Source organism: Bacillus rossius, unplaced genomic scaffold (assembly GCF_032445375.1).
Source record: "Bacillus rossius redtenbacheri isolate Brsri unplaced genomic scaffold, Brsri_v3 Brsri_v3_scf353, whole genome shotgun sequence".
NCBI classification, from domain to species: Eukaryota; Metazoa; Arthropoda; class Insecta; order Phasmatodea; family Bacillidae; genus Bacillus; species Bacillus rossius.
In genome coordinates, this window is record NW_026962539.1 from 1 (window position 1) to 19,151 (window position 19,151).

The following is a 19,151-nucleotide window of genomic DNA, read 5'->3' on the forward strand; positions in this document are numbered from 1 at the left end:
CGCTCTTACAATTACCGTACTTTCCACTTGCTGCAGCACAAGCTGGTCCCTTAGATTAACTGCAGTTTCAATAAGGCAAGAATGATTCTCATGGGAGAGTTGACTTTATACATTACATTTTAATTGTCAATATAATTTTATCTAAACAGATATTTAACGTTGCCTAAGCAATGTGCCCCCATGCTGGCATGCACTAGGCAGTGGCCAGCAGGGTCAATCGCACTCCCCGGACCAGGTCCGGGGGCAATCCGTCACAAAAAATGCTGCCAAGACAAAGTGTAGAAGAATCGCAGATACTACACTTCGATCTTAGCCAAAAGGCCGAGAAGCGATACTACACTCTGATCTTAGCCGAAAGGCCGAGAAACATCCCTTAAAATACACATCAAAATTAATATTGCACATTGTAAAACTCCATTAACCAAACACATGTAGTTCAACAGATAAAAAAAAGTCAATACAATTCATACAAATATTAACATGAGTAATGAATAACAATAATAGTAATAAAAGGTTTCACAACAAGCCTTAACCACACACTTACATAAACTCACGCATCGACATGACAAAATACATTTTCAATACATCATCATTATTATCATTTAACACTGCCTAATTGTTAATTATATTGAATTTTTTCTCACACAGCTAAATTTATTAAACATTCACAAACAAGCACTACATTGTATGATAAAATAAAATAATTAATTCCTATTATTCTGCACACAAAATTGCTAAGTTCCTACATGTTCTCGCATTCCAAGTTCGTCCCTTGGGCATCCTTGTAGTTCCTGTTCGGCCGCCCCTGGCAGCACCTACTGGATCAGCTTTCTCTTCCTCTTCATTTGTTGAATGTACACACGACTTTTCTGTATTGTCTCTGCACTTGGGCACATTACATTACAACAATCAATTTTTCACTATCATCCATTCTTACAAGTTGGTAACAATGTTTATTACATTTAAAACAAACTTAAAGTTTATTACATTTTGTGGTGGGCCGATCCCGGTGGTACTGCAATACCGGGCCAACCCGCGGCGGAGGTGGGGCAAGCCCCTAGCACTCCGCCCTGTTCCAAAAATCAGTTTAATATTCTGGTCCTGCGATGCAGGACGTATCAGATATTAAGCTGATAAGAACAGATACTACACTTTGATCTTAGCCAAAAGGCCGAGAAGCGATAACAATCCTAATGAACCAGGAGCTATATGGGCTCCCTATTACTAAATCAAATGCTATAACAAGGTCTACTGACTTCCATAAACGACTGTACACTTTCGACGAGCCGTCATACTCTACACCACACATGCACAAGCATGGTCTGTACATTGATAATATCTTCAATACAGTGACACGAGGTATTACAATCCAAATGAATCACTATTCACCAGCAATAAACAAAAAACTTGGTATATCCATAACAACGCTCTTACAATTACCGTACTTTCCACTTGCTGCAGCACAAGCTGGTCCCTTAGATTAACTGCAGTTTCAATAAGGCAAGAATGATTCTCATGGGAGAGTTGACTTTATACATTACATTTTAATTGTCAATATAATTTTATCTAAACAGATATTTAACGTTGCCTAAGCAATGTGCCCCCCATGCTGGCATGCACTAGGCAGTGGCCAGCAGGGTCAATCGCACTCCCCGGACCAGGTCCGGGGGCAATCCGTCACAAAAAATGCTGCCAAGACAAAGTGTAGAAGAATCGCAGATACTACACTTCGATCTTAGCCAAAAGGGCCGAGAAGCGATACTACACTCTGATCTTAGCCGAAAGGCCGAGAAACATCCCTTAAAATACACATCAAAATTAATATTGCACATTGTAAAACTCCATTAACCAAACACATGTAGTTCAACAGATAAAAAAAAAGTCAATACAATTCATACAAATATTAACATGAGTAATGAATAACAATAATAGTAATAAAAGGTTTCACAACAAGCCTTAACCACACACTTACATAAACTCACGCATCGACATGACAAAATACATTTTCAATACATCATCATTATTATCATTTAACACTGCCTAATTGTTAATTATATTGAATTTTTTCTCACACAGCTAAATTTATTAAACATTCACAACAAGCACTACATTGTATGATAAAATAAAATAATTAATTCCTATTATTCTGCACACAAAATTGCTAAGTTCCTACATGTTCTCGCATTCCAAGTTCGTCCCTTGGGCATCCTTGTAGTTCCTGTTCGGCCGCCCCTGGCAGCACCTACTGGATCAGCTTTCTCTTCCTCTTCATTTGTTGAATGTACACACGACTTTTCTGTATTGTCTCTGCACTTGGGCACATTACATTACAACAATCAATTTTTCACTATCATCCATTCTTACAAGTTGGTAACAATGTTTATTACATTTAAAACAAACTTAAAGTTTATTACATTTTGTGGTGGGCCGATCCCGGTGGTACTGCAATACCGGGCCAACCCGCGGCGGAGGTGGGGCAAGCCCCTAGCACTCCGCCCTGTTCCAAAAATCAGTTTAATATTCTGGTCCTGCGATGCAGGACGTATCAGATATTAAGCTGATAAGAACAGATACTACACTTTGATCTTAGCCAAAAGGGCCGAGAAGCGATAACAATCCTAATGAACCAGGAGCTATATGGGCTCCCTATTACTAAATCAAATGCTATAACAAGGTCTACTGACTTCCATAAACGACTGTACACTTTCGACGAGCCGTCATACTCTACACCACACATGCACAAGCATGGTCTGTACATTGATAATATCTTCAATACAGTGACACGAGGTATTACAATCCAAATGAATCACTATTCACCAGCAATAAACAAAAAACTTGGTATATCCATAACAACGCTCTTACAATTACCGTACTTTCCACTTGCTGCAGCACAAGCTGGTCCCTTAGATTAACTGCAGTTTCAATAAGGCAAGAATGATTCTCATGGGAGAGTTGACTTTATACATTACATTTTAATTGTCAATATAATTTTATCTAAACAGATATTTAACGTTGCCTAAGCAATGTGCCCCCATGCTGGCATGCACTAGGCAGTGGCCAGCAGGGTCAATCGCACTCCCCGGACCAGGTCCGGGGGCAATCCGTCACAAAAAATGCTGCCAAGACAAAGTGTAGAAGAATCGCAGATACTACACTTCGATCTTAGCCAAAAGGCCGAGAAGCGATACTACACTCTGATCTTAGCCGAAAGGCCGAGAAACATCCCTTAAAATACACATCAAAATTAATATTGCACATTGTAAAACTCCATTAACCAAACACATGTAGTTCAACAGATAAAAAAAAGTCAATACAATTCATACAAATATTAACATGAGTAATGAATAACAATAATAGTAATAAAAGGTTTCACAACAAGCCTTAACCACACACTTACATAAACTCACGCATCGACATGACAAAATACATTTTCAATACATCATCATTATTATCATTTAACACTGCCTAATTGTTAATTATATTGAATTTTTTCTCACACAGCTAAATTTATTAAACATTCACAACAAGCACTACATTGTATGATAAAATAAAATAATTAATTCCTATTATTCTGCACACAAAATTGCTAAGTTCCTACATGTTCTCGCATTCCAAGTTCGTCCCTTGGGCATCCTTGTAGTTCCTGTTCGGGCCGCCCCTGGCAGCACCTACTGGATCAGCTTTCTCTTCCTCTTCATTTGTTGAATGTACACACGACTTTTCTGTATTGTCTCTGCACTTGGGCACATTACATTACAACAATCAATTTTTCACTATCATCCATTCTTACAAGTTGGTAACAATGTTTATTACATTTAAAACAAACTTAAAGTTTATTACATTTTGTGGTGGGCCGATCCCGGGTGGTACTGCAATACCGGGCCAACCCGCGGCGGAGGTGGGGCAAGCCCCTAGCACTCCGCCCTGTTCCAAAAATCAGTTTAATATTCTGGTCCTGCGATGCAGGACGTATCAGATATTAAGCTGATAAGAACAGATTTTTTAGGTTGCCTAAGCAATGTTCGCTGCTGGCATGCACTAGGCAGTGGCCAGCAGGAGACAATACAACTCCCCCGAACTGGTCGGGGGTGCAAACCTGCAAATCCGTCACAAAAAATGTTTGCTAAGGCAAAGTGTAGCAGAATCTCTCTCCCATATGACTGTGGGTGCCACCCCGGTCCCAACCTCCACCACTGAAGCCAAGCCACCGACGTACTCGGGGGGGCCAGTGATTGTGAAGGCGGGACCAGGCCCTCCCACAACCATATGGTCGACAAATTCTGTGCATTCTGTTCCCCCAGCATAACAGTTGTCACACCATTAAGCTGATAAGAACAGATACTACACTTTGATCTTAGCCAAAAGGCCGAGAAGCGATAACAATCCTAATGAACCAGGAGCTATATGGGCTCCCTATTACTAAATCAAATGCTATAACAAGGTCTACTGACTTCCATAAACGACTGTACACTTTCGACGAGCCGTCATACTCTACACCACACATGCACAAGCATGGTCTGTACATTGATAATATCTTCAATACAGTGACACGAGGTATTACAATCCAAATGAATCACTATTCACCAGCAATAAACAAAAAACTTGGTATATCCATAACAACGCTCTTACAATTACCGTACTTTCCACTTGCTGCAGCACAAGCTGGTCCCTTAGATTAACTGCAGTTTCAATAAGGCAAGAATGATTCTCATGGGAGAGTTGACTTTATACATTACATTTTAATTGTCAATATAATTTTATCTAAACAGATATTTAACGTTGCCTAAGCAATGTGCCCCCATGCTGGCATGCACTAGGCAGTGGCCAGCAGGGTCAATCGCACTCCCCGGACCAGGTCCGGGGGCAATCCGTCACAAAAAATGCTGCCAAGACAAAGTGTAGAAGAATCGCAGATACTACACTTCGATCTTAGCCAAAAGGCCGAGAAGCGATACTACACTCTGATCTTAGCCGAAAGGCCGAGAAACATCCCTTAAAATACACATCAAAATTAATATTGCACATTGTAAAACTCCATTAACCAAACACATGTAGTTCAACAGATAAAAAAAAGTCAATACAATTCATACAAATATTAACATGAGTAATGAATAACAATAATAGTAATAAAAGGTTTCACAACAAGCCTTAACCACACACTTACATAAACTCACGCATCGACATGACAAAATACATTTTCAATACATCATCATTATTATCATTTAACACTGCCTAATTGTTAATTATATTGAATTTTTTCTCACACAGCTAAATTTATTAAACATTCACAACAAGCACTACATTGTATGATAAAATAAAATAATTAATTCCTATTATTCTGCACACAAAATTGCTAAGTTCCTACATGTTCTCGCATTCCAAGTTCGTCCCTTGGGCATCCTTGTAGTTCCTGTTCGGCCGCCCCTGGCAGCACCTACTGGATCAGCTTTCTCTTCCTCTTCATTTGTTGAATGTACACACGACTTTTCTGTATTGTCTCTGCACTTGGGCACATTACATTACAACAATCAATTTTTCACTATCATCCATTCTTACAAGTTGGTAACAATGTTTATTACATTTAAAACAAACTTAAAGTTTATTACATTTTGTGGTGGGCCGATCCCGGGTGGTACTGCAATACCGGGCCAACCCGCGGCGGAGGTGGGGCAAGCCCCTAGCACTCCGCCCTGTTCCAAAAATCAGTTTAATATTCTGGTCCTGCGATGCAGGACGTATCAGATATTAAGCTGATAAGAACAGATACTACACTTTGATCTTAGCCAAAAGGCCGAGAAGCGATAACAATCCTAATGAACCAGGAGCTATATGGGCTCCCTATTACTAAATCAAATGCTATAACAAGGTCTACTGACTTCCATAAACGACTGTACACTTTCGACGAGCCGTCATACTCTACACCACACATGCACAAGCATGGTCTGTACATTGATAATATCTTCAATACAGTGACACGAGGTATTACAATCCAAATGAATCACTATTCACCAGCAATAAACAAAAAACTTGGTATATCCATAACAACGCTCTTACAATTACCGTACTTTCCACTTGCTGCAGCACAAGCTGGTCCCTTAGATTAACTGCAGTTTCAATAAGGCAAGAATGATTCTCATGGGAGAGTTGACTTTATACATTACATTTTAATTGTCAATATAATTTTATCTAAACAGATATTTAACGTTGCCTAAGCAATGTGCCCCCATGCTGGCATGCACTAGGCAGTGGCCAGCAGGGTCAATCGCACTCCCCGGACCAGGTCCGGGGGCAATCCGTCACAAAAAATGCTGCCAAGACAAAGTGTAGAAGAATCGCAGATACTACACTTCGATCTTAGCCAAAAGGCCGAGAAGCGATACTACACTCTGATCTTAGCCGAAAGGCCGAGAAACATCCCTTAAAATACACATCAAAATTAATATTGCACATTGTAAAACTCCATTAACCAAACACATGTAGTTCAACAGATAAAAAAAAGTCAATACAATTCATACAAATATTAACATGAGTAATGAATAACAATAATAGTAATAAAAGGTTTCACAACAAGCCTTAACCACACACTTACATAAACTCACGCATCGACATGACAAAATACATTTTCAATACATCATCATTATTATCATTTAACACTGCCTAATTGTTAATTATATTGAATTTTTTCTCACACAGCTAAATTTATTAAACATTCACAACAAGCACTACATTGTATGATAAAATAAAATAATTAATTCCTATTATTCTGCACACAAAATTGCTAAGTTCCTACATGTTCTCGCATTCCAAGTTCGTCCCTTGGGCATCCTTGTAGTTCCTGTTCGGCCGCCCCTGGCAGCACCTACTGGATCAGCTTTCTCTTCCTCTTCATTTGTTGAATGTACACACGACTTTTCTGTATTGTCTCTGCACTTGGGCACATTACATTACAACAATCAATTTTTCACTATCATCCATTCTTACAAGTTGGTAACAATGTTTATTACATTTAAAACAAACTTAAAGTTTATTACATTTTGTGGTGGGCCGATCCCGGTGGTACTGCAATACCGGGCCAACCCGCGGCGGAGGTGGGGCAAGCCCCTAGCACTCCGCCCTGTTCCAAAAATCAGTTTAATATTCTGGTCCTGCGATGCAGGACGTATCAGATATTAAGCTGATAAGAACAGATACTACACTTTGATCTTAGCCAAAAGGCCGAGAAGCGATAACAATCCTAATGAACCAGGAGCTATATGGGCTCCCTATTACTAAATCAAATGCTATAACAAGGTCTACTGACTTCCATAAACGACTGTACACTTTCGACGAGCCGTCATACTCTACACCACACATGCACAAGCATGGTCTGTACATTGATAATATCTTCAATACAGTGACACGAGGTATTACAATCCAAATGAATCACTATTCACCAGCAATAAACAAAAAACTTGGTATATCCATAACAACGCTCTTACAATTACCGTACTTTCCACTTGCTGCAGCACAAGCTGGTCCCTTAGATTAACTGCAGTTTCAATAAGGCAAGAATGATTCTCATGGGAGAGTTGACTTTATACATTACATTTTAATTGTCAATATAATTTTATCTAAACAGATATTTAACGTTGCCTAAGCAATGTGCCCCCATGCTGGCATGCACTAGGCAGTGGCCAGCAGGGTCAATCGCACTCCCCCGGACCAGGTCCGGGGCAATCCGTCACAAAAAATGCTGCCAAGACAAAGTGTAGAAGAATCGCAGATACTACACTTCGATCTTAGCCAAAAGGCCGAGAAGCGATACTACACTCTGATCTTAGCCGAAAGGCCGAGAAACATCCCTTAAAATACACATCAAAATTAATATTGCACATTGTAAAACTCCATTAACCAAACACATGTAGTTCAACAGATAAAAAAAAGTCAATACAATTCATACAAATATTAACATGAGTAATGAATAACAATAATAGTAATAAAAGGTTTCACAACAAGCCTTAACCACACACTTACATAAACTCACGCATCGACATGACAAAATACATTTTCAATACATCATCATTATTATCATTTAACACTGCCTAATTGTTAATTATATTGAATTTTTTCTCACACAGCTAAATTTATTAAACATTCACAACAAGCACTACATTGTATGATAAAATAAAATAATTAATTCCTATTATTCTGCACACAAAATTGCTAAGTTCCTACATGTTCTCGCATTCCAAGTTCGTCCCTTGGGCATCCTTGTAGTTCCTGTTCGGCCGCCCCTGGCAGCACCTACTGGATCAGCTTTCTCTTCCTCTTCATTTGTGAATGTACACACGACTTTTCTGTATTGTCTCTGCACTTGGGGCACATTACATTACAACAATCAATTTTTCACTATCATCCATTCTTACAAGTTGGTAACAATGTTTATTACATTTAAAACAAACTTAAAGTTTATTACATTTGTGGTGGGCCGATCCCGGTGGTACTGCAATACCGGGCCAACCCGCGGCGGAGGTGGGGCAAGCCCCTAGCACTCCGCCCTGTTCCAAAAATCAGTTTAATATTCTGGTCCTGCGATGCAGGACGTATCAGATATTAAGCTGATAAGAACAGATACTACACTTTGATCTTAGCCAAAAGGCCGAGAAGCGATAACAATCCTAATGAACCAGGAGCTATATGGGCTCCCTATTACTAAATCAAATGCTATAACAAGGTCTACTGACTTCCATAAACGACTGTACACTTTCGACGAGCCGTCATACTCTACACCACACATGCACAAGCATGGTCTGTACATTGATAATATCTTCAATACAGTGACACGAGGTATTACAATCCAAATGAATCACTATTCACCAGCAATAAACAAAAAACTTGGTATATCCATAACAACGCTCTTACAATTACCGTACTTTCCACTTGCTGCAGCACAAGCTGGTCCCTTAGATTAACTGCAGTTTCAATAAGGCAAGAATGATTCTCATGGGAGAGTTGACTTTATACATTACATTTTAATTGTCAATATAATTTTATCTAAACAGATATTTAACGTTGCCTAAGCAATGTGCCCCCATGCTGGCATGCACTAGGCAGTGGCCAGCAGGGTCAATCGCACTCCCCGGACCAGGTCCGGGGGCAATCCGTCACAAAAAATGCTGCCAAGACAAAGTGTAGAAGAATCGCAGATACTACACTTCGATCTTAGCCAAAAGGCCGAGAAGCGATACTACACTCTGATCTTAGCCGAAAGCCGAGAAACATCCCTTAAAATACACATCAAAATTAATATTGCACATTGTAAAACTCCATTAACCAAACACATGTAGTTCAACAGATAAAAAAAAAGTCAATACAATTCATACAAATATTAACATGAGTAATGAATAACAATAATAGTAATAAAAGGTTTCACAACAAGCCTTAACCACACACTTACATAAACTCACGCATCGACATGACAAAATACATTTTCAATACATCATCATTATTATCATTTAACACTGCCTAATTGTTAATTATATTGAATTTTTTCTCACACAGCTAAATTTATTAAACATTCACAACAAGCACTACATTGTATGATAAAATAAAATAATTAATTCCTATTATTCTGCACACAAAATTGCTAAGTTCCTACATGTTCTCGCATTCCAAGTTCGTCCCTTGGGCATCCTTGTAGTTCCTGTTCGGCCGCCCCTGGCAGCACCTACTGGATCAGCTTTCTCTTCCTCTTCATTTGTTGAATGTACACACGACTTTTCTGTATTGTCTCTGCACTTGGGCACATTACATTACAACAATCAATTTTTCACTATCATCCATTCTTACAAGTTGGTAACAATGTTTATTACATTTAAAACAAACTTAAAGTTTATTACATTTTGTGGTGGGCCGATCCCGGTGGTACTGCAATACCGGGCCAACCCGCGGCGGAGGTGGGGCAAGCCCCTAGCACTCCGCCCTGTTCCAAAAATCAGTTTAATATTCTGGTCCTGCGATGCAGGACGTATCAGATATTAAGCTGATAAGAACAGATACTACACTTTGATCTTAGCCAAAAGCCGAGAAGCGATAACAATCCTAATGAACCAGGAGCTATATGGGCTCCCTATTACTAAATCAAATGCTATAACAAGGTCTACTGACTTCCATAAACGACTGTACACTTTCGACGAGCCGTCATACTCTACACCACACATGCACAAGCATGGTCTGTACATTGATAATATCTTCAATACAGTGACACGAGGTATTACAATCCAAATGAATCACTATTCACCAGCAATAAACAAAAAACTTGGTATATCCATAACAACGCTCTTACAATTACCGTACTTTCCACTTGCTGCAGCACAAGCTGGTCCCTTAGATTAACTGCAGTTTCAATAAGGCAAGAATGATTCTCATGGGAGAGTTGACTTTATACATTACATTTTAATTGTCAATATAATTTTATCTAAACAGATATTTAACGTTGCCTAAGCAATGTGCCCCCATGCTGGCATGCACTAGGCAGTGGCCAGCAGGGTCAATCGCACTCCACCCCGGACCAGGTCCGGGGGCAATCCGTCACAAAAAATGCTGCCAAGACAAAGTGTAGAAGAATCGCAGATACTACACTTCGATCTTAGCCAAAAGGCCGAGAAGCGATACTACACTCTGATCTTAGCCGAAAGGCCGAGAAACATCCCTTAAAATACACATCAAAATTAATATTGCACATTGTAAAACTCCATTAACCAAACACATGTAGTTCAACAGATAAAAAAAAGTCAATACAATTCATACAAATATTAACATGAGTAATGAATAACAATAATAGTAATAAAAGGTTTCACAACAAGCCTTAACCACACACTTACATAAACTCACGCATCGACATGACAAAATACATTTTCAATACATCATCATTATTATCATTTAACACTGCCTAATTGTTAATTATATTGAATTTTTTTCTCACACAGCTAAATTTATTAAACATTCACAACAAGCACTACATTGTATGATAAAATAAAATAATTAATTCCTATTATTCTGCACACAAAATTGCTAAGTTCCTACATGTTCTCGCATTCCAAGTTCGTCCCTTGGGCATCCTTGTAGTTCCTGTTCGGCCGCCCCTGGCAGCACCTACTGGATCAGCTTTCTCTTCCTCTTCATTTGTTGAATGTACACACGACTTTTCTGTATTGTCTCTGCACTTGGGCACATTACATTACAACAATCAATTTTTCACTATCATCCATTCTTACAAGTTGGTAACAATGTTTATTACATTTAAAACAAACTTAAAGTTTATTACATTTTGTGGTGGGCCGATCCCGGTGGTACTGCAATACCGGGCCAACCCGCGGCGGAGGTGGGGCAAGCCCCTAGCACTCCGCCCTGTTCCAAAAATCAGTTTAATATTCTGGTCCTGCGATGCAGGACGTATCAGATATTAAGCTGATAAGAACAGATTTTTTAGGTTGCCTAAGCAATGTTCGCTGCTGGCATGCACTAGGCAGTGGCCAGCAGGAGACAATACAACTCCCCCGAACTGGTCGGGGGTGCAAACCTGCAAATCCGTCACAAAAAATGTTTGCTAAGGCAAAGTGTAGCAGAATCTCTCTCCCATATGACTGTGGGTGCCACCCCGGTCCCAACCTCCACCACTGAAGCCAAGCCACCGACGTACTCGGGGGGCCAGTGATTGTGAAGGCGGGACCAGGCCCTCCCACAACCATATGGTCGACAAATTCTGTGCATTCTGTTCCCCCAGCATAACAGTTGTCACACCATTAAGCTGATAAGAACAGATACTACACTTTGATCTTAGCCAAAAGGCCGAGAAGCGATAACAATCCTAATGAACCAGGAGCTATATGGGCTCCCTATTACTAAATCAAATGCTATAACAGAGTCTACTGACTTCCATAAACGACTGTACACTTTCGACGAGCCGTCATACTCTACACCACACATGCACAAGCATGGTCTGTACATTGATAATATCTTCAATACAGTGACACGAGGTATTACAATCCAAATGAATCACTATTCACCAGCAATAAACAAAAAACTTGGTATATCCATAACAACGCTCTTACAATTACCGTACTTTCCACTTGCTGCAGCACAAGCTGGTCCCTTAGATTAACTGCAGTTTCAATAAGGCAAGAATGATTCTCATGGGAGAGTTGACTTTATACATTACATTTTAATTGTCAATATAATTTTATCTAAACAGATATTTAACGTTGCCTAAGCAATGTGCCCCCATGCTGGCATGCACTAGGCAGTGGCCAGCAGGGTCAATCGCACTCCCCGGACCAGGTCCGGGGGCAATCCGTCACAAAAAATGCTGCCAAGACAAAGTGTAGAAGATTCGCGATACTACACTTCGATCTTAGCCAAAAGGCCGAGAAGCGATACTACACTCTGATCTTAGCCGAAAGGCCGAGAAACATCCCTTAAAATACACATCAAAATTAATATTGCACATTGTAAAACTCCATTAACCAAACACATGTAGTTCAACAGATAAAAAAAAGTCAATACAATTCATACAAATATTAACATGAGTAATGAATAACAATAATAGTAATAAAAGGTTTCACAACAAGCCTTAACCACACACTTACATAAACTCACGCATCGACATGACAAAATACATTTTCAATACATCATCATTATTATCATTTAACACTGCCTAATTGTTAATTATATTGAATTTTTTCTCACACAGCTAAATTTATTAAACATTCACAACAAGCACTACATTGTATGATAAAATAAAATAATTAATTCCTATTATTCTGCACACAAAATTGCTAAGTTCCTACATGTTCTCGCATTCCAAGTTCGTCCCTTGGGCATCCTTGTAGTTCCTGTTCGGCCGCCCCTGGCAGCACCTACTGGATCAGCTTTCTCTTCCTCTTCATTTGTTGAATGTACACACGACTTTTCTGTATTGTCTCTGCACTTGGGCACATTACATTACAACAATCAATTTTTCACTATCATCCATTCTTACAAGTTGGTAACAATGTTTATTACATTTAAAACAAACTTAAAGTTTATTACATTTTGTGGTGGGCCGATCCCGGTGGTACTGCAATACCGGGCCAACCCGCGGCGGAGGTGGGGCAAGCCCCTAGCACTCCGCCCTGTTCCAAAAATCAGTTTAATATTCTGGTCCTGCGATGCAGGACGTATCAGATATTAAGCTGATAAGAACAGATACTACACTTTGATCTTAGCCAAAAGGCCGAGAAGCGATAACAATCCTAATGAACCAGGAGCTATATGGGCTCCCTATTACTAAATCAAATGCTATAACAAGGTCTACTGACTTCCATAAACGACTGTACACTTTCGACGAGCCGTCATACTCTACACCACACATGCACAAGCATGGTCTGTACATTGATAATATCTTCAATACAGTGACACGAGGTATTACAATCCAAATGAATCACTATTCACCAGCAATAAACAAAAAACTTGGTATATCCATAACAACGCTCTTACAATTACCGTACTTTCCACTTGCTGCAGCACAAGCTGGTCCCTTAGATTAACTGCAGTTTCAATAAGGCAAGAATGATTCTCATGGGAGAGTTGACTTTATACATTACATTTTAATTGTCAATATAATTTTATCTAAACAGATATTTAACGTTGCCTAAGCAATGTGCCCCCATGCTGGCATGCACTAGGCAGTGGCCAGCAGGGTCAATCGCACTCCCCGGACCAGGTCCGGGGGCAATCCGTCACAAAAAATGCTGCCAAGACAAAGTGTAGAAGAATCGCAGATACTACACTTCGATCTTAGCCAAAAGGCCGAGAAGCGATACTACACTCTGATCTTAGCCGAAAGGCCGAGAAACATCCCTTAAAATACACATCAAAATTAATATTGCACATTGTAAAACTCCATTAACCAAACACATGTAGTTCAACAGATAAAAAAAAGTCAATACAATTCATACAAATATTAACATGAGTAATGAATAACAATAATAGTAATAAAAGGTTTCACAACAAGCCTTAACCACACACTTACATAAACTCACGCATCGACATGACAAAATACATTTTCAATACATCATCATTATTATCATTTAACACTGCCTAATTGTTAATTATATTGAATTTTTTCTCACACAGCTAAATTTATTAAACATTCACAACAAGCACTACATTGTATGATAAAATAAAATAATTAATTCCTATTATTCTGCACACAAAATTGCTAAGTTCCTACATGTTCTCGCATTCCAAGTTCGTCCCTTGGGCATCCTTGTAGTTCCTGTTCGGCCGCCCCTGGCAGCACCTACTGGATCAGCTTTCTCTTCCTCTTCATTTGTTGAATGTACACACGACTTTTCTGTATTGTCTCTGCACTTGGGCACATTACATTACAACAATCAATTTTTCACTATCATCCATTCTTACAAGTTGGTAACAATGTTTATTACATTTAAAACAAACTTAAAGTTTATTACATTTTGTGGTGGGCCGATCCCGGTGGTACTGCAATACCGGGCCAACCCGCGGCGGAGGTGGGGCAAGCCCCTAGCACTCCGCCCTGTTCCAAAAATCAGTTTAATATTCTGGTCCTGCGATGCAGGACGTATCAGATATTAAGCTGATAAGAACAGATACTACACTTTGATCTTAGCCAAAAGGCCGAGAAGCGATAACAATCCTAATGAACCAGGAGCTATATGGGCTCCCTATTACTAAATCAAATGCTATAACAAGGTCTACTGACTTCCATAAACGACTGTACACTTTCGACGAGCCGTCATACTCTACACCACACATGCACAAGCATGGTCTGTACATTGATAATATCTTCAATACAGTGACACGAGGTATTACAATCCAAATGAATCACTATTCACCAGCAATAAACAAAAAACTTGGTATATCCATAACAACGCTCTTACAATTACCGTACTTTCCACTTGCTGCAGCACAAGCTGGTCCCTTAGATTAACTGCAGTTTCAATAAGGCAAGAATGATTCTCATGGGAGAGTTGACTTTATACATTACATTTTAATTGTCAATATAATTTTATCTAAACAGATATTTAACGTTGCCTAAGCAATGTGCCCCCATGCTGGCATGCACTAGGCAGTGGCCAGCAGGGTCAATCGCACTCCCCGGACCAGGTCCGGGGGCAATCCGTCACAAAAAATGCTGCCAAGACAAAGTGTAGAAGAATCGCAGATACTACACTTCGATCTTAGCCAAAAGGCCGAGAAGCGATACTACACTCTGATCTTAGCCGAAAGGCCGAGAAACATCCCTTAAAATACACATCAAAATTAATATTGCACATTGTAAAACTCCATTAACCAAACACATGTAGTTCAACAGATAAAAAAAAGTCAATACAATTCATACAAATATTAACATGAGTAATGAATAACAATAATAGTAATAAAAGGTTTCACAACAAGCCTTAACCACACACTTACATAAACTCACGCATCGACATGACAAAATACATTTTCAATACATCATCATTATTATCATTTAACACTGCCTAATTGTTAATTATATTGAATTTTTTCTCACACAGCTAAATTTATTAAACATTCACAACAAGCACTACATTGTATGATAAAATAAAATAATTAATTCCTATTATTCTGCACACAAAATTGCTAAGTTCCTACATGTTCTCGCATTCCAAGTTCGTCCCTTGGGCATCCTTGTAGTTCCTGTTCGGCCGCCCCTGGCAGCACCTACTGGATCAGCTTTCTCTTCCTCTTCATTTGTTGAATGTACACACGACTTTTCTGTATTGTCTCTGCACTTGGGCACATTACATTACAACAATCAATTTTTCACTATCATCCATTCTTACAAGTTGGTAACAATGTTTATTACATTTAAAACAAACTTAAAGTTTATTACATTTTGTGGTGGGCCGATCCCGGTGGTACTGCAATACCGGGCCAACCCGCGGCGGAGGTGGGGCAAGCCCCTAGCACTCCGCCCTGTTCCAAAAATCAGTTTAATATTCTGGTCCTGCGATGCAGGACGTATCAGATATTAAGCTGATAAGAACAGATACTACACTTTGATCTTAGCCAAAAGGCCGAGAAGCGATAACAATCCTAATGAACCAGGAGCTATATGGGCTCCCTATTACTAAATCAAATGCTATAACAAGGTCTACTGACTTCCATAAACGACTGTACACTTTCGACGAGCCGTCATACTCTACACCACACATGCACAAGCATGGTCTGTACATTGATAATATCTTCAATACAGTGACACGAGGTATTACAATCCAAATGAATCACTATTCACCAGCAATAAACAAAAAACTTGGTATATCCATAACAACGCTCTTACAATTACCGTACTTTCCACTTGCTGCAGCACAAGCTGGTCCCTTAGATTAACTGCAGTTTCAATAAGGCAAGAATGATTCTCATGGGAGAGTTGACTTTATACATTACATTTTAATTGTCAATATAATTTTATCTAAACAGATATTTAACGTTGCCTAAGCAATGTGCCCCCATGCTGGCATGCACTAGGCAGTGGCCAGCAGGGTCAATCGCACTCCCCGGACCAGGTCCGGGGGCAATCCGTCACAAAAAATGCTGCCAAGACAAAGTGTAGAAGAATCGCAGATACTACACTTCGATCTTAGCCAAAAGGCCGAGAAGCGATACTACACTCTGATCTTAGCCGAAAGGCCGAGAAACATCCCTTAAAATACACATCAAAATTAATATTGCACATTGTAAAACTCCATTAACCAAACACATGTAGTTCAACAGATAAAAAAAAGTCAATACAATTCATACAAATATTAACATGAGTAATGAATAACAATAATAGTAATAAAAGGTTTCACAACAAGCCTTAACCACACACTTACATAAACTCACGCATCGACATGACAAAATACATTTTCAATACATCATCATTATTATCATTTAACACTGCCTAATTGTTAATTATATTGAATTTTTTCTCACACAGCTAAATTTATTAAACATTCACAACAAGCACTACATTGTATGATAAAATAAAATAATTAATTCCTATTATTCTGCACACAAAATTGCTAAGTTCCTACATGTTCTCGCATTCCAAGTTCGTCCCTTGGGCATCCTTGTAGTTCCTGTTCGGCCGCCCCTGGCAGCACCTACTGGATCAGCTTTCTCTTCCTCTTCATTTGTTGAATGTACACACGACTTTTCTGTATTGTCTCTGCACTTGGGCACATTACATTACAACAATCAATTTTTCACTATCATCCATTCTTACAAGTTGGTAACAATGTTTATTACATTTAAAACAAACTTAAAGTTTATTACATTTTGTGGTGGGCCGATCCCGGTGGTACTGCAATACCGGGCCAACCCGCGGCGGAGGTGGGGCAAGCCCCTAGCACTCCGCCCTGTTCCAAAAATCAGTTTAATATTCTGGTCCTGCGATGCAGGACGTATCAGATATTAAGCTGATAAGAACAGATACTACACTTTGATCTTAGCCAAAAGGCCGAGAAGCGATAACAATCCTAATGAACCAGGAGCTATATGGGCTCCCTATTACTAAATCAAATGCTATAACAAGGTCTACTGACTTCCATAAACGACTGTACACTTTCGACGAGCCGTCATACTCTACACCACACATGCACAAGCATGGTCTGTACATTGATAATATCTTCAATACAGTGACACGAGGTATTACAATCCAAATGAATCACTATTCACCAGCAATAAACAAAAAACTTGGTATATCCATAACAACGCTCTTACAATTACCGTACTTTCCACTTGCTGCAGCACAAGCTGGTCCCTTAGATTAACTGCAGTTTCAATAAGGCAAGAATGATTCTCATGGGAGAGTTGACTTTATACATTACATTTTAATTGTCAATATAATTTTATCTAAACAGATATTTAACGTTGCCTAAGCAATGTGCCCCCATGCTGGCATGCACTAGGCAGTGGCCAGCAGGGTCAATCGCACTCCCCGGACCAGGTCCGGGGGCAATCCGTCACAAAAAATGCTGCCAAGACAAAGTGTAGAAGAATCGCAGATACTACACTTCGATCTTAGCCAAAAGGCCGAGAAGCGATACTACACTCTGATCTTAGCCGAAAGGCCGAGAAACATCCCTTAAAATACACATCAAAATTAATATTGCACATTGTAAAACTCCATTAACCAAACACATGTAGTTCAACAGATAAAAAAAAGTCAATACAATTCATACAAATATTAACATGAGTAATGAATAACAATAATAGTAATAAAAGGTTTCACAACAAGCCTTAACCACACACTTACATAAACTCACGCATCGACATGACAAAATACATTTTCAATACATCATCATTATTATCATTTAACACTGCCTAATTGTTAATTATATTGAATTTTTTCTCACACAGCTAAATTTATTAAACATTCACAACAAGCACTACATTGTATGATAAAATAAAATAATTAATTCCTATTATTCTGCACACAAAATTGCTAAGTTCCTACATGTTCTCGCATTCCAAGTTCGTCCCTTGGGCATCCTTGTAGTTCCTGTTCGGCCGCCCCTGGCAGCACCTACTGGATCAGCTTTCTCTTCCTCTTCATTTGTTGAATGTACACACGACTTTTCTGTATTGTCTCTGCACTTGGGCACATTACATTACAACAATCAATTTTTCACTATCATCCATTCTTACAAGTTGGTAACAATGTTTATTACATTTAAAACAAACTTAAAGTTTATTACATTTTGTGGTGGGCCGATCCCGGTGGTACTGCAATACCGGGCCAACCCGCGGCGGAGGTGGGGCAAGCCCCTAGCACTCCGCCCTGTTCCAAAAATCAGTTTAATATTCTGGTCCTGCGATGCAGGACGTATCAGATATTAAGCTGATAAGAACAGATACTACACTTTGATCTTAGCCAAAAGGCCGAGAAGCGATAACAATCCTAATGAACCAGGAGCTATATGGGCTCCCTATTACTAAATCAAATGCTATAACAAGGTCTACTGACTTCCATAAACGACTGTACACTTTCGACGAGCCGTCATACTCTACACCACACATGCACAAGCATGGTCTGTACATTGATAATATCTTCAATACAGTGACACGAGGTATTACAATCCAAA

The 19,151-nt window shown here is 39.3% G+C and overlaps 11 non-coding genes and 17 pseudogenes across 11 annotated transcripts; all 28 read right to left on the bottom strand.

Moving 5' to 3' along the window:
- Positions 1 to 168: 168 nt before the first annotated feature.
- On the bottom strand, positions 169 to 333 carry LOC134544290 (U2 spliceosomal RNA; annotated as a pseudogene).
- Positions 334 to 990: 657 nt separating this feature from the next.
- On the bottom strand, positions 991 to 1,183 carry LOC134544273 (U2 spliceosomal RNA). The gene has a single exon (XR_010077652.1). It is a non-coding gene; the product is annotated as a U2 spliceosomal RNA (small nuclear RNA).
- Positions 1,184 to 1,594: 411 nt separating this feature from the next.
- LOC134544309 (U2 spliceosomal RNA) lies at positions 1,595 to 1,760 on the bottom strand (annotated as a pseudogene).
- Positions 1,761 to 2,417: 657 nt separating this feature from the next.
- On the bottom strand, positions 2,418 to 2,611 carry LOC134544279 (U2 spliceosomal RNA). The gene has a single exon (XR_010077658.1). It is a non-coding gene; the product is annotated as a U2 spliceosomal RNA (small nuclear RNA).
- A 410-nt stretch (positions 2,612 to 3,021) lies between these two features.
- On the bottom strand, positions 3,022 to 3,186 carry LOC134544291 (U2 spliceosomal RNA; annotated as a pseudogene).
- A 657-nt stretch (positions 3,187 to 3,843) lies between these two features.
- On the bottom strand, positions 3,844 to 4,020 carry LOC134544286 (U2 spliceosomal RNA; annotated as a pseudogene).
- A 141-nt stretch (positions 4,021 to 4,161) lies between these two features.
- LOC134544287 (U2 spliceosomal RNA) lies at positions 4,162 to 4,378 on the bottom strand (annotated as a pseudogene).
- Positions 4,379 to 4,788: 410 nt separating this feature from the next.
- LOC134544292 (U2 spliceosomal RNA) lies at positions 4,789 to 4,953 on the bottom strand (annotated as a pseudogene).
- Positions 4,954 to 5,609: 656 nt separating this feature from the next.
- LOC134544280 (U2 spliceosomal RNA) lies at positions 5,610 to 5,803 on the bottom strand. The gene has a single exon (XR_010077659.1). It is a non-coding gene; the product is annotated as a U2 spliceosomal RNA (small nuclear RNA).
- A 410-nt stretch (positions 5,804 to 6,213) lies between these two features.
- On the bottom strand, positions 6,214 to 6,378 carry LOC134544293 (U2 spliceosomal RNA; annotated as a pseudogene).
- A 656-nt stretch (positions 6,379 to 7,034) lies between these two features.
- Positions 7,035 to 7,227, bottom strand: LOC134544284 (U2 spliceosomal RNA). Its single transcript, XR_010077661.1, has one exon. It is a non-coding gene; the product is annotated as a U2 spliceosomal RNA (small nuclear RNA).
- Positions 7,228 to 7,638: 411 nt separating this feature from the next.
- Positions 7,639 to 7,802, bottom strand: LOC134544305 (U2 spliceosomal RNA; annotated as a pseudogene).
- Positions 7,803 to 8,457: 655 nt separating this feature from the next.
- Positions 8,458 to 8,650, bottom strand: LOC134544295 (U2 spliceosomal RNA). Its single transcript, XR_010077663.1, has one exon. It is a non-coding gene; the product is annotated as a U2 spliceosomal RNA (small nuclear RNA).
- Positions 8,651 to 9,060: 410 nt separating this feature from the next.
- LOC134544294 (U2 spliceosomal RNA) lies at positions 9,061 to 9,225 on the bottom strand (annotated as a pseudogene).
- Positions 9,226 to 9,881: 656 nt separating this feature from the next.
- Positions 9,882 to 10,073, bottom strand: LOC134544281 (U2 spliceosomal RNA). The gene has a single exon (XR_010077660.1). It is a non-coding gene; the product is annotated as a U2 spliceosomal RNA (small nuclear RNA).
- Positions 10,074 to 10,483: 410 nt separating this feature from the next.
- On the bottom strand, positions 10,484 to 10,651 carry LOC134544306 (U2 spliceosomal RNA; annotated as a pseudogene).
- A 657-nt stretch (positions 10,652 to 11,308) lies between these two features.
- LOC134544285 (U2 spliceosomal RNA) lies at positions 11,309 to 11,484 on the bottom strand (annotated as a pseudogene).
- A 141-nt stretch (positions 11,485 to 11,625) lies between these two features.
- On the bottom strand, positions 11,626 to 11,841 carry LOC134544288 (U2 spliceosomal RNA; annotated as a pseudogene).
- A 410-nt stretch (positions 11,842 to 12,251) lies between these two features.
- On the bottom strand, positions 12,252 to 12,415 carry LOC134544308 (U2 spliceosomal RNA; annotated as a pseudogene).
- A 656-nt stretch (positions 12,416 to 13,071) lies between these two features.
- Positions 13,072 to 13,264, bottom strand: LOC134544307 (U2 spliceosomal RNA). The gene has a single exon (XR_010077664.1). It is a non-coding gene; the product is annotated as a U2 spliceosomal RNA (small nuclear RNA).
- Positions 13,265 to 13,674: 410 nt separating this feature from the next.
- Positions 13,675 to 13,839, bottom strand: LOC134544296 (U2 spliceosomal RNA; annotated as a pseudogene).
- A 656-nt stretch (positions 13,840 to 14,495) lies between these two features.
- LOC134544310 (U2 spliceosomal RNA) lies at positions 14,496 to 14,688 on the bottom strand. The gene has a single exon (XR_010077665.1). It is a non-coding gene; the product is annotated as a U2 spliceosomal RNA (small nuclear RNA).
- A 410-nt stretch (positions 14,689 to 15,098) lies between these two features.
- Positions 15,099 to 15,263, bottom strand: LOC134544297 (U2 spliceosomal RNA; annotated as a pseudogene).
- A 656-nt stretch (positions 15,264 to 15,919) lies between these two features.
- Positions 15,920 to 16,112, bottom strand: LOC134544274 (U2 spliceosomal RNA). The gene has a single exon (XR_010077653.1). It is a non-coding gene; the product is annotated as a U2 spliceosomal RNA (small nuclear RNA).
- A 410-nt stretch (positions 16,113 to 16,522) lies between these two features.
- Positions 16,523 to 16,687, bottom strand: LOC134544298 (U2 spliceosomal RNA; annotated as a pseudogene).
- Positions 16,688 to 17,343: 656 nt separating this feature from the next.
- On the bottom strand, positions 17,344 to 17,536 carry LOC134544275 (U2 spliceosomal RNA). The gene has a single exon (XR_010077654.1). It is a non-coding gene; the product is annotated as a U2 spliceosomal RNA (small nuclear RNA).
- Positions 17,537 to 17,946: 410 nt separating this feature from the next.
- LOC134544299 (U2 spliceosomal RNA) lies at positions 17,947 to 18,111 on the bottom strand (annotated as a pseudogene).
- A 656-nt stretch (positions 18,112 to 18,767) lies between these two features.
- On the bottom strand, positions 18,768 to 18,960 carry LOC134544276 (U2 spliceosomal RNA). Its single transcript, XR_010077655.1, has one exon. It is a non-coding gene; the product is annotated as a U2 spliceosomal RNA (small nuclear RNA).
- Between the last annotated feature and the right edge of the window lie 191 nt (positions 18,961 to 19,151).